Below are 13235 nucleotides of genomic sequence, written 5' to 3'. Positions count from 1 at the left end.
CGCCACCCCTCCAATTCAACACAGTGAGCGCGTCTCCAGCAATTGCACGCCCAAGGAGTATAGATTTCCTTTTTCTTCGTAAGTACTTCAGCAGCCGACATCAGTGTAACAATGCTGCTGCAAAACCACCACTCGTCAGAAATGAAAAAGCAGCGAGCGTAGGCCGCGCTGTCTGCGCTTTCGCAATGAAATTCTTTCGACTCGGTCACTTCGACAAGCACCGAGATGCCGGATCCATTCGAACCGAACCGAGGTGCGATAAGCGTGACGCAAACTTACGATCTGGAGTAACGAGAAAATGAAAAAGAAACAAAGAAAAGCTTCGGAGCCTGAAAGAGACACGCACGCATACTTCGTCCCGACTTATAACGTCGCGATAGCCGCTCGCTCGGACTCCGCCTATCCACATTCGAGTCACGGACCGAAAACCAGCACCGACAGAGGTGGGCGACGATAAAGGAAACCAGGAAGCTTTCTCCGTTCGACCGACCGGAGCGCCACACCCTGTCCAGCGAAGGATTGAGTGCACACCGTCGTCGGCTCGCTAACTGAGGAAATGAAATCGGCAGCGTCCACTCGCCGAGCGAAATGAACCAACAATAAGAAGCAACAAAAAAAACGCTCCCTTTCTCAGCAAACAAAAACCGGCTGCAAACGGCGCCGGTCATGCAGCGCTGCGATAGAGACCGAGCTGCGTGCCACCAGCAACAAGAAACCGCCACTTCCTCCAGCGTGGGAAACAGCGTACGCGACCGCTCATGCGTCTAAAGGCTTATGTTTGGCGAGGAAAGAAAAAGAGAAATGGCCTGGCTGGCTCCCGCCTGGGCTGCCGCGCTCTACGGTTCCAATTCGGTGCACACACATGCATCGGTGGACGTGGTCGTATAGGTAGCTGCACAGCACCATATACCGGCGGCACGCTCGCAGCGGCGCTTAAAGACGAAACGCAAGCTTCCCGGTAAGCAGCCGAAACGACGCTCGAGCGGTTGCCTCGGTGTTGAGGAGAGAATGATGCTACGCTTGTACAGCGTCGTGAAGTAGCACGTTCGCATAGATATTTCAAGCTTTCTCGTATTTCTCGTGGCTCTTGCCGCTGGGTCCCCTGGCGGGGAAATTAAAATGAGGAAACTCGACCGAGTGGTTCCTTAGTCTCTGCAAACGCACCTTCAATGCCAGAAAGATTCATAAAATAATGAAATGGGTAAGAAAGCTGTACACTCCAACGATTTCTGGAAAGGGTAGCCTGGCCATATATATCAAATAAATTGATACGATCACTGCAAATAAACTGATTAAAAGAGAATATTCAGTAGTCTCTGATAAACGCGCACACACATACATCACACACACACGCACACACTTACATCACGCACACACACACATAAATCCCACACATACATGCGCACGCTGAGAGTCACGCACCCACACACGAACGTACACATGTACGCTTGCAGCTGTCAGAAAATCGCAGTTGCAGAACAACAGGCGCAACCGTAATGCGGGCTCCAGAGAATGCGTGCTTATCGTATACAGAACCCATCCCACAAAAAGATTACACCACGGACCACGGCCGCGGCGGCTGAATTTCTTGAATGCGAAATTCTAGAGGCCCGTGTGCTGTGCGATGTCAGTGCACGTTAAAGAACCCCAGGTGGTCGAAATTTCCGGAACCCTCCACTACGGCGTCCCTCATAGCCTCAGTCGCTTTGGGACGTTAAACCCCAATAAACCAAACCTAAACCAAACACCCAGTGCGGCACAAGTGTGAAAGAAAGAGAGAGAGAACTGAGGAAAAAATAGAAAAGACATACACGCCTACGAGAGCGAGCGCAACCCCTCTGACGGAGCCCATTAGGCGATATTCTAATACGAGAAAATAAAAGCAAAATGCCTCGTTTCATAAAGGACTACAGACACTTAACTTTACTTGCGTGTTTTCTTCCTTCAAATAACGCTTCAGACATTGGAATACATGGGTCACTGCGTGGTATTTGCGTATGACCGCTAAATAATCTAAAATTGAATTTCTTCTCGCACGCTGTTCCGGTTTCATTAAACGAACAACGGCACTGACGTGACACACAAAAAAGGAACCTGCAATATAAACACTGATACCTAGTTTTAATTTACTGCAACATTTAAACTAGCCTGCTTCAAGAGCTGGAATAATGGCAACAAACGAGGTATCAGTAGTTATGTTGTTGTTGTTTTTTTGTCCCTCACGTGACCTAACGGCCAACAACGCGTCAGAGCCATCATTCGGTTGTCGGAACCGAAAGAGTGTCAAGAAATTAAATTGCATATTATTTAGCAGTCTTGGCGAATATCGCGTGGTGATCCATATATATTAATGTTTAAAGCATCATTTAAAAAAGCAAGAAAACGCGCAAGCAAATACCTGGCGTCTACCGTCTTTTTTTTGTAATGCCACAAATTGCTCCATTTTCTTGACTTTGAGGCTACCTTCGCAGTTGAATTTTCGCTTGTCTGCCGCTACGGTCACACCTGCTCGCAAGCTCGATTCACCATACGTTTCGGTGGTCTACATCAGGATGTAATCTATACAGGCGGCGACCTGCCTCAAGTATAGATATCCGAAGGAGGGCACGGAGATAACGCGCTAACACGTGCCACGCCGCGTTCGCACATCACAGATTAGAAACTTCACATGTATTACTTTTCCTTTGCACTAACGTCACAGATGACTATTTCTATTTGTTGCTGTCTTTATGACAATGCCATTTTGCTGTCTAGTACCATTTTGAATAGAGACATTTTTTTTATACTTCTTACTTCGTTTCGATCTCCTGCACGATCCCACATCCCACGTTTTCATCCACATGTGCAGGAAAATTTACCGTGATTTTGATGATCTGTGTACCTTGTTTGTAGAAAAAAAGAAGAAAAAGACCTTTTGCCATTTTTGTTTCCTTTGCTTTGTTCTGTTGCACTAATGCCTTTGTTTGGTGCTAAAAAACGTACTAATTATTTTAGTTTGAATTTTACTCATTGTCATGTCTTCTTCTACATTATTGTTGCCTGCAATGCATTTTTTTCTGTAGGACCTCTCACTAACCTTTGGCTATTGGTACGAGAAGTTGTAATGTGAAGCGCTGCAATGAAAATAAATTATGATGGTGATGAAATTATAATTACCCTGACAACGGTACCAGAAACATCCAAGCTGCGCGCTACTCGTCAGACCGGAAAGTACTGCTTCGTGCGTTTATTCTTCGCGGCGTGCAGCTTCGCCAACAGCCGAAAACAACAGCTCAGCGAGGCAACAGAAAACATATAGCAACGCTCGTGCAACATCGTCAGTCGACGCTGTGAGCAAGCACTGCCACGGCCGGACTAGAGCGAAGAGCGCGCCGCCCCCTCTCTAGTCCGGCCGTGGGCTCTAGTCCGGCCGCCCTTATAAAAATGGTCCATGACAGTCTATAGACTTCTTATTGACTCTATTGACTTCATATAGATACTGTTTTTTGTCTATGCATAGTCTGTAGACTGTCTATAGACAAGAGTCTACTAAAAGTGTACGGCCATAAATCTATAGATTGTCTATAGGCTGTCTATGGCATTTGTATTCCCTATAGACTTCTCTAGGATAGGTCTATAGAAAGTCTATAGACTTTATACGCAGTAGTCTATAGACACTCTATAGACTGCCTAAAACTTTTTTTGTATGGGCGTGGCAGTGCGGTGTGCTCGAACACTGCAAAGGCATGAGAAGCGGCGCTGTTCGCTTCCTCCGTCTGGATGTCCCGGCGTAATGCGTCGCAAATGGCCGCGATTTATTACAGACCCGACTTCCGCTTTTAATTCCCCTTCGAGACGCGATAAGCGCCAGGAAAGACACACACACATGCATAGCTCGGGGCGGAAATCGTTCAAGGCCGGGAGTCGTACGGGCGCAGACGGAAGCCGCTGCCTACATGCGAACCATGTTATGCTCGTCCCCGGGGGTATACGCTTTTTCGCAATAAGGCCACCGCGCGGCCGGCCTACTTGGGAAGTCGCGAATAGTAATGCTTCGGCGTGCCACTCGGTTGCGACGGCGACTGCAATCGCGCACGTTCGAGCGATGTACACGGAGGATAGCAGGAGCAGTTTAGAAATGCATCTTGGCTGCTTGCTTTATTTTTTTCTTTTTGAAACTCGGCTCGGCCAAAAGTACTATAGGCGATCTCAAAATGAGAGGAATGTTCCGAATCGCGCAACGGCCAAGCAAAAGAACTACTAGTAAGGAAGAGTAAAGGCGTCACACTTAGTAACAACGTGATATTCTCAACTTATGCAAGTTGACAGCAAAGCACCGTAGTAGAATGGAAGACCAATCCTGGGCGAACCTACAGTCCCCAACCATTTAGGCTATACCGTATTTACGAGAATAATGGACGCGCTTCTGTTCTCCAAAAATCTCAAAATTTGAGGGTGCGTTGATTACGGAGGGAAAAATGTTTTTCATTTTAAATCTAAACTGTAAAATGGGGGCGGGAAGTAGACATGGTGCAATAACAAAAATATATAAAAACGTCATCCGGTACGCGATTCACGTTAAAAAAAAAACAAAAAAAACTCCATTTTCAGCAAGATATAGCCGCGCTCGGGCGCGTAATCAGGAACCTTTATATTAATGCCGAACTCGCGTAGTGGCCCATAATGCTGTCCAAAACGGTGCGCAACTGAATTTAATTAACTAAGGCACAACTCACAGCATTCAGGGTGAAGGTCAACAGCAAAATGTTGCACAATCCTTAGAGTGTCGCAGATCAAACAGGGAAACCACTTGTGACCAGTCTTGGTTTCCATTGGTTCGCAGATTCCTCACGTAACATCAGTTCATCCCGTAGGTTGAGGGAGTCTCGACATTCGAAAGATAGCACTTTATAGTATTACGTACTTGTTCCAGCATTCAAAAAGGGCGCCAGCTAGCATTCATTATCACCATCAGCAGACTGAGTGCGGAAATAATGAAATGCGTTTATTACGCGAAAAGAAAAAAAACTGTACTTATTGACAGCCAAAGCAGGGAGCGCGTTCATTATGCGAGCGTGCCTATTACGTGGGTAAATACGGTACTTAAAAGACGCACCTCACCCCAACGTCAGAAACACGTCAGCCAGCCGGATACGTACTTTCCAAACGCCTTTAAAAACAATCGATGACGATTGAGAACCCAGTGGATAACGCCACGGAAACAATCCGCGTAAGGAATTTTCGCTCCAACCCCGATCCCTCCAAGGATCGTGACAGCTGTCTCACCTTTTGCTATACCCAACAGCTCCCAACTGAACCGCCTGACACGTGCATACATATTCCTCGCATTCTTTTCCTTTTTTTTTTCTTTTGCACGGCGTTCTCCATGCGTGCCTGCTTCCAAAACCGCCAGAGAGCTAGCTGTCTCGCGTGTGAGCACCGTTCACGCGCCCCGCGCTCAAGCGTCGACGAACGGAACGTGGTGACAGGTGTGAGGTGGTATGGGCTCGCAAAGCCTCCAGGAAACGGAAAAACAAAAACTAAACAAAAACAAGAGGCGCGCAGAGCCGCCCCGTTACACGTTCCAGGCGTGCATCCCCTCCCCAGTTCCACCCTGACCCCAAAAGAGCAACCGCATACATGCAACAAGCAGGTCGAAAAAAGAAAAACGTCGTCGGCCCGCTTGCATGCCTGCATCAAAAGAGGAGAGGCGATCGAATACTATATATGAAAGAGGAGGAAAAAAAACGAAGGTCAGCGACGGGTTTCCTCCCCCAGAACGCGGGCTTTCCTGCTTTGCGCGAAGCGTGAACGGGAACGCCCAAGAGCGGCGCGTGAGCCGGACGAGGAAGGAGGTATGTATACGATGGGCCGCGCCGACGCAGCGGAATTCAGAGCCCTCGGTGCTTGTGCGGGCGGGGGCCGCACGACGAACTCGTATGCTCGCGGAAATCACGGAGGAAGCTTGGGTTTCACGTCTATCATCATCACGATCTCAACCTTCATCATCCTCTTCCGTGAAGTTCACTGCAGGACGATGGCATATCTCGTTGATCTCCAATTAGTCGTGCCCTCGGCTAATTGGAACAGCTAGGCTAACATCACGCATACAGCATCTACACACTCTCTCTCTTTGTCATATATATATATATATATATGATGCTGCAGGAGGGACTCGTTGTGGAGGCTTCCTGGAACACACCTGGAACTCCTAGAGGGGCGACGGCAATACATTCCTTCATCCTAAGGCTTTCAACGACCCAGAAGCAGGAGGCTTATTGGCCTCCGTGATTTTGACACAAGGTTGTGCACGCATGTAGCGAACTTTCTCCGAACAGGTTAACCAGCGACAGAAGCTGTGTGGTCATTGCAGCCGCGCTGAGAAATTTGACGCAACTTTTTTTTCCACGTCACCCTCAACAAAACGCCACGTGCGCGAGAAATACGCCGCCAACAGCGACATGCGCAGCGCCACAACCTCGAGCGGAAAGAACGACACGCCTTTCAATCGCCCGCGCTCGACGACGAAACACTTCGGGGAATACACATATGAGACATGCATACTAAACAGCGAGTTTCATAGCGGCCAGGCAGTTGTATGGGCTCAACTATTAGAACAGGTTGTGCTGCATGAGCTCCTGTCCTGCTTCTGCAATTTCGAAAGCAAGTGGAGTACTTTAAAAGAATTCGCTCAGAGCACTTCGTTAGGCTGAATATGCGGTTATTTAGAAAGCCCGCGTGTTTCTACGGGCGTCAGGCTCATGCCTGACTGGCGGACCGGTGCCGACCTATGAAGGAGCACGCGCCGACGCGTCGACATGCCTGACGAGCTTTTTCTCTCGGGACAGGAAGTGCGCGGTGATTGTGAGACAGATTGGCGGAGAAGCAAGACACGACCGGACTGGGTGAGATGGCGGCAGAGTGGCTAGAGGCCCGCATCCACACCGGCCGTGCCTGTGATTGCTCGTTTGCTTATCGCCTGCCGTCTGTTGCTCCCGTCATGACGTCACGACCGAACTATAGGAAACCAAAACGAAAGGCTACAAAATACTGTCCCTGGATGAGCTTCTAACTGGCCAACAGAAGATACCGAAATTTTCGATGACGGCATACAACGACGCAGTTTAGACCGGACAAAGCGTATCACACAGCCATCTTTGTAGCACAGAACTTTCTCGCACAGTCGTCCGCATATATCTGACTACAGTGCTCGAAGGGCGCTCTGTTTTGCATTTATAATTCGCCGCTGACTGGCGGGCCCGACACAGCTTTTAAAGACATGATGAGTTAAACACGATCCACAGGAATGTACAGTCTCGGTCAAAATTCCTCAGGCCACCACGTTAACCTGCAGCGAAATGAATGTCCCTAGAACACTCCGTGTAGCGAATCATTCAAAACCCAAGTCAAGCAGGAAGCTTCTCTACGCCCAGAAGAAACCTTCTGCTCGCATTTCAAGGTCCTTCGGTCTTTTAATAGTGCCGTAATGGCTCTATTATGGGGCTGATTCGCGAAAAGACTTTGGCCTTACGACTTTTGACCAAGACTGCACACGCACCATATGGACACGTTCCGTGCCCTAGGTCACGGGTAAATGACACAAGTGTACTACCCCGTACACCGTTCGAGCTCTCTAGACAGGTGTCTGGACGACTGTATACAGGTGTGAGCGCATGAGAAGAATTTACGAGTCATCCTGAATCACCGTTCACTCCATCCAGCAGGCGCGCTAAAGGCAGCGTCTCCGACGTGCCTGCGCTGCCTTCACGAGCGTCGCGACCCCCGAGCCCCGTCACCAACAAAGCGGAACAACCAGGAGCAACCCGCAGAGAAAGAAAGATCGCCCTGCTCCCTCACTCTCAGCCTCCTCCTCCTCTCGCTGGGCGCAACAGAGAAAACCCGCGGGCAATCGTCGGCAGCAGCGGGATTCAATTCGAGGTATTCAGGCCAAGATCCCCGCTGGGGGCACTTGCGAAACGCGCTCGACCAACGTCGTTCTGTAGCGAAGGACGTATATCTCTGCTCTGAGCCGTGCGTCACACGCGTCTATTCGCAAACTACGTGATCGGGATGCCTGCCACAGAAGGCGGTCCGCACGCGCTGTTCAGGCGCGTGTACTGTTCGAGGTCAATGCATGCGGAACACGAAGCTACTGCCGCTGCTTCTTGCTGCTGCTGCTGTCTGTGCTGGCCCTATCGGGTACTGGATAGGTCACGTAGGACATAAAGGAGGGGGTTACTCCCGATAAGAGTTCGTGTCCGGATAAGCGCCAGCGTCTTGGTAGTCGAGCAATTATGGCGAAACACTTTGCTCCGCGATAAGCGAAAACAAAGCCCACGCCGATAGGCGCGGTGTAAAGTTTCAAGGTCTGAAAGCTTCGAACGCAATAAGTGGCGAAGATATCAGGCGAAGATGCGACTGCGCAGGCGTGGAACAAACTCGCGGCTAGGGGTGTGCGAATATTCGAAAATTTCGAATATAATTCGAATAGTATATTTTTAGTATTCGTATTCGATTCGAAAACTAAGTATTCGTGTTGTTTCGAATATTCGATCCGACGCGAATATTCGTACCCAGCCGAATATTCTATTGCGAGCAACGGCGTTCATTTCGGTCCGCAAGTCCTATCAAAAGAGACATAACAATATAGCGGCGCCCAGTGCAATGCGTAACGTTGGGCCATGCAGTAGCTGACTACGCTGGTGAGCTTCTTTGTGGCTATGCCTGCGAAGCTGGTATAGTCAGAGCTCTGCACGAAATACCTCGAAATACGTGCCAGTTCAGTGCCAAGTGAGAGGGCATTTTTGTGGCTGGAGAAGTCGCTTCAGCTAGAAGGGAACTAGCTACTTCTTGCTGACCGTGTGGAGCAGCCGGTTTTCCTTCACGACAACCTTTTATGTTCATCCCAGCAACGCGCTTTTGTACTTATGGCAAGCTAGCCTTAATCAATGCTGTGTACTAGCCATCTTCTCTGATATTTCCACTCTTCTATGAATAATGTTCGAGACTTTGATACTTTTTGTGCAGCCACACACATCTTTTGTGTTCATTTCATCACTGATAGTTGAACTGTGATGTTCTTGGGTGCTCAAACAATGTTTTGTAGTGGTTAAATGCATCTGTGCTTGATTATTCGATATTCGATTCGACATTCGAAACCAAGTATTCGATTCGTATTCGAAAAATTTGATATTCGCACACCCCTACTCGCGGCCGTGACGAGATTCTCAACCGAGGCAATCACGCGAATAACAAAACCGAAAGCCCGCATCCGATGGCCACTGGCAGTAAAACGGGCACAGTATACGGACAGCGGGCAAAAGCGTTCGTGCTCGTTACGATCGAGTATTGATTGGCTTTTGAAATCAGAAGCTTGAAGGCTGACACCGCAGGGCACTGCAACTTTAATGAATGCAGTGAGCGGACAGCTGTCAACTCAGCTGTGACGTTCGACCCGCGGCAGTGCCCAGCGTCGTCATGCGACGTCAGCGTGAAACGCGTTCCGCGCACTCTCACCACTCTCTCTCATCCCACTCATGCATACTCGTATATCGTCCAAGGTTGTGGTACAGTCGGACGATCCTACACACTGTCTTGCAGTTTGCGTGATTAATAAACAGCTGCCTAGCACCCAATCCTCCCAGGCTCTCCTACATAGCCATGAGTGAGAGGCGTGACGAAGTACCAGCGAGCTCCTGCCTTCTACAACCTACCCAATCACCCCTAGTAACCCCCGCCGTCAGGTATATGTGCCGCCGGTACTGACCATACGCACGCATACTATAGTCTTGTTCGGGCGTCACTCGGTCACCGCACATACCACCCACGAAAACTCCTCCTCTAAAATGTCGTCAGTTATCAATTGGGTGAGCTGGCGCAACCCACATGCTTCACTTCGCTCAACTCGCGATGGCCCGCATCACCCACGCACTGAGTAACCACCCCACCGCGCGAAACTCCGTCTCCAACAGACTTTCCTGGCAGCAAACACACAAACAACTGAAAAAGAACAATGCGATACGCCCTATACTGTCATACCACGCATACCGCATCTCATAAGGAGTCCTTTCTTTCGATCATCTAACAATGCCGACTGAAAAATTGAGAGGGTGACGGCGGGGCGCGAGACAAGAATTGCTTCGCATGTGCAAAAGAGAAAAATGAAACGGCGTTAATTTCAACGAAATGTAAAGTACTGGTACGTACAACTTCAACAGATGTATCCCCAAGCATGCAAACTTTCCGAGCACGATGCCGGCACCTTTGGCGGTCTGATCAAACGTGTACGGACGAAACGTGGAAATAAGGTTGATTTCAATAAAATCGACGTCTGTGAAATCCGGCCGAACGCTATTTTAACTTCTGAATATTTTCGCGCATACAGCAGTTTAGCAAATGACACTGCAGTAAATAGCAATAAAAATATTAATAACCGTGCATTTCACTGTCTTCATTAAATGCTTAAAAGCTAACGACCGGTAACTAGACCAACGCGACGCACGAGCGTGACTAAATTCATTAGCGCAGGCAAGAGATAGCGGCCACGCATTCTTGCAGCTGGCGTACGCATATCCTCTCATCCGCTTCGCCGCTTGAGTGCCTCGCAGAAACAAGAGGCGATTCGAACTACAGGGCCTCGCAAGGTTCTCGACTCGTAATGAGCGCCCGTACTCCGCGCGCCGATACCGACCGCCTCCTATAGAGCCGTGAAACCGCGAACTGTGCCCTCAGTGCCGGCAAAACGAAAACGCCCTCACGATAACGACAGACAAACTGGATTTAAACATCACATTTACTAACATACGAAGTGTAATGCCAAAACGTGAAGAACTTCTCTGCTTTATCGAGGACAGCAATACAGACATCATTCTACTCACTGAAACGTGGCTACACCAGGACATATACGACCACGAAATTTTTCCCTCCAACGCTAACTTAACACTATATCGTCGCGACAGACTGGGCAAAAGAGGAGGAGGAGTACTTCTAGCCGTGAAAAGCACCCCGTATCATCATCGCTCATTAGCCACGACGATATCATAGAACTGACGTGGGTCTGCGTACAATGTACAGGTATCAAAACAGTTTTCGGTATCTGCTACCGTCCTCCTGGAAACAGCCCATCATTCTGCAATTCCCTTCGCCTTTCACTGACATCGATTCGGAGCAAGCTACCCAACGCGCCTATCTTTCTTTTTGGTGACTTCAACTATCCGACTATCAACTGGCCTCTGCTATCAGAACCTCACAAATCACAATCAAACGAAGCAAAACAGTTCCTTGATTTAGTTCTAGATTTCAACTTACATCATGTAATAACATGCCCAACAAGAGGCGACAATACACTGGATCTTTTACTGACATCTAATCCAGACGACATTAAAAGCATAAACATATTACCGGGCTGCAGCGATCATAGCCTACTTCATATATGCACCTCATTACCTATCAAAAAGAGATCCCCTACCCAAAAGCTTATCACTGATTATAAGAGAGCGGACTTTGAAGCAATTAACCGGGAACTTGAACAGTTTTATGAACACTTTAGTACTATATACCCATCTCGCTCTGTCAACACGAATTGGGAATTATATAAAAACATGACGCTTAATTTACAAGCTTCTTACATTCCCAACGTCCTTATAAAGACTGATTTAAACAACCAATGGTTCAACAACCGTCTTAAAAGCCTCCTTAACAAGAAAAAACGGCACTACAGGCACGCGAAACTAGTTAATAGCTGCACGGCATGGGAGCAATACCGTCTTAGTGCAAATAATTATGTTAAAGAATTGAAGGCGTCTAAAAAGAAATTTTTTTCTTCTGATCTGCTATCAATATTACAGTCAAACCCAAGTAAATTCTGGCGAATTCTCTCCCCCAAAAGCCATACTAAGCAGTTCGAACTCTCAGGAGATGATGACCAACCGGTCGAGGTAGAACAATGCGCGACGGCTCTTAACACGTATTTTTCATCAGTGTTTTCTTCCACTAACGCTATTGTTCCTTCCATGCATGACTTTCCAGTGACTTCAATGCCAGAATTAGAAATTAATGCCGATGGAATAGCCAACTTAATTAACTCCCTCAAACTATCGTCGTCAGCTGGATGTGACCAAATTAGCACCAAAATGTTAAAGAATACTACCGCAATATCAAGTAAAATACTATACCTGTTGTTCTCACAGTCCCTAAGTACCGGCGAAGTTCCTCACGATTGGAAAAAAGCAAAAATAATTCCTATTTACAAATCAGGAGATCGGTCAAAACCAAACAACTATCGGCCAATTTCGCTCACCAGCATCCCGTCCAAACTCCTTGAGCACGTAATAGCATCAAATTTAATCGCTCATCTTGAATCACTAAATTACTTTTACCCGCACCAACATGGCTTTCGAAAACTACTATCATGCGAAACACAGCTCGCCGAATTCACTCACGACATCCTTCAGTACATGGACAATCGCCTAAAAATTGATGCCATCTTTCTCGACTTTTCCAAGGCATTCGACCGTGTTCAGCATAATCATCTGCTAGCTAAACTTGCTTTACTTGGAATTCCGCAAACATTACTTATCTGGCTCGAGCACTTTCTTAAAGGGCGCGTGCAATTTACATTCGCCAACTGTTGCAGCTCATCGCATACTGACGTCACATCAGGTGTCCCTCAGGGCGCAGGGTTATCACCGTTGCTATTCTTAATCTACATAAATGATCTCCCATCTAACACAATAACCAAACATCGACTTTTTGCGGATGACTGCGTCGTTTATAATATCATCCATGCCTCTGAAGACACCATTAAGCTACAAAATGATATAGACACAATTGCATCATGGTGTTAAAAATGGCACATGCCACTTAACCTAGATAAATGCCAACTCATGTCCTTCTCTCGTAAACAAACCTCTATTAACTGCACATACCATATTAATTCAACTCCCATTGCCCGAACTTCCTCTTACAAATACCTTGGCGTTCACCTGACATCATCCTTATCATGGGTCACTCATATTCATTCAATATGCTCCCAGGCCTCACGCACTCTTGGTTATCTGCGACGGAACCTAACATCAGCATCACCTGAAATCAGACAACTAGCTTATCAGACATACGTATGCCCAAAGCTTGAATACGCCTCATCCATCTGGAACCCTTCACAAGCATACCTTACAAATGAATTAGAAGCCGTTCAAAATCGAGCTGCACGGTTTATCATGTCACAGTACTCGCGTGATAGTAGTGTCACTGCACTA

At 47.7% G+C, this 13235-nt stretch overlaps 1 protein-coding gene across 5 annotated transcripts in view; it reads right to left on the bottom strand.

Moving 5' to 3' along the window:
- Ziz (dedicator of cytokinesis protein Ziz) overlaps nt 1-13235 on the bottom strand; it is a 168183-nt gene that overhangs the window by 101423 nt on the left and 53525 nt on the right. The window lies entirely within an intron of this gene.

The sequence above is a fragment of the Amblyomma mixtum genome, chromosome 5 (assembly GCF_055824585.1).
Source record: "Amblyomma mixtum isolate Tamu chromosome 5, ASM5582458v1, whole genome shotgun sequence".
NCBI lineage: Eukaryota > Metazoa > Arthropoda > Arachnida > Ixodida > Ixodidae > Amblyomma > Amblyomma mixtum.
The sequence above is the reverse complement of the archived record's forward strand: the minus strand, read 5'-3'. Positions and strand labels throughout refer to the sequence as shown.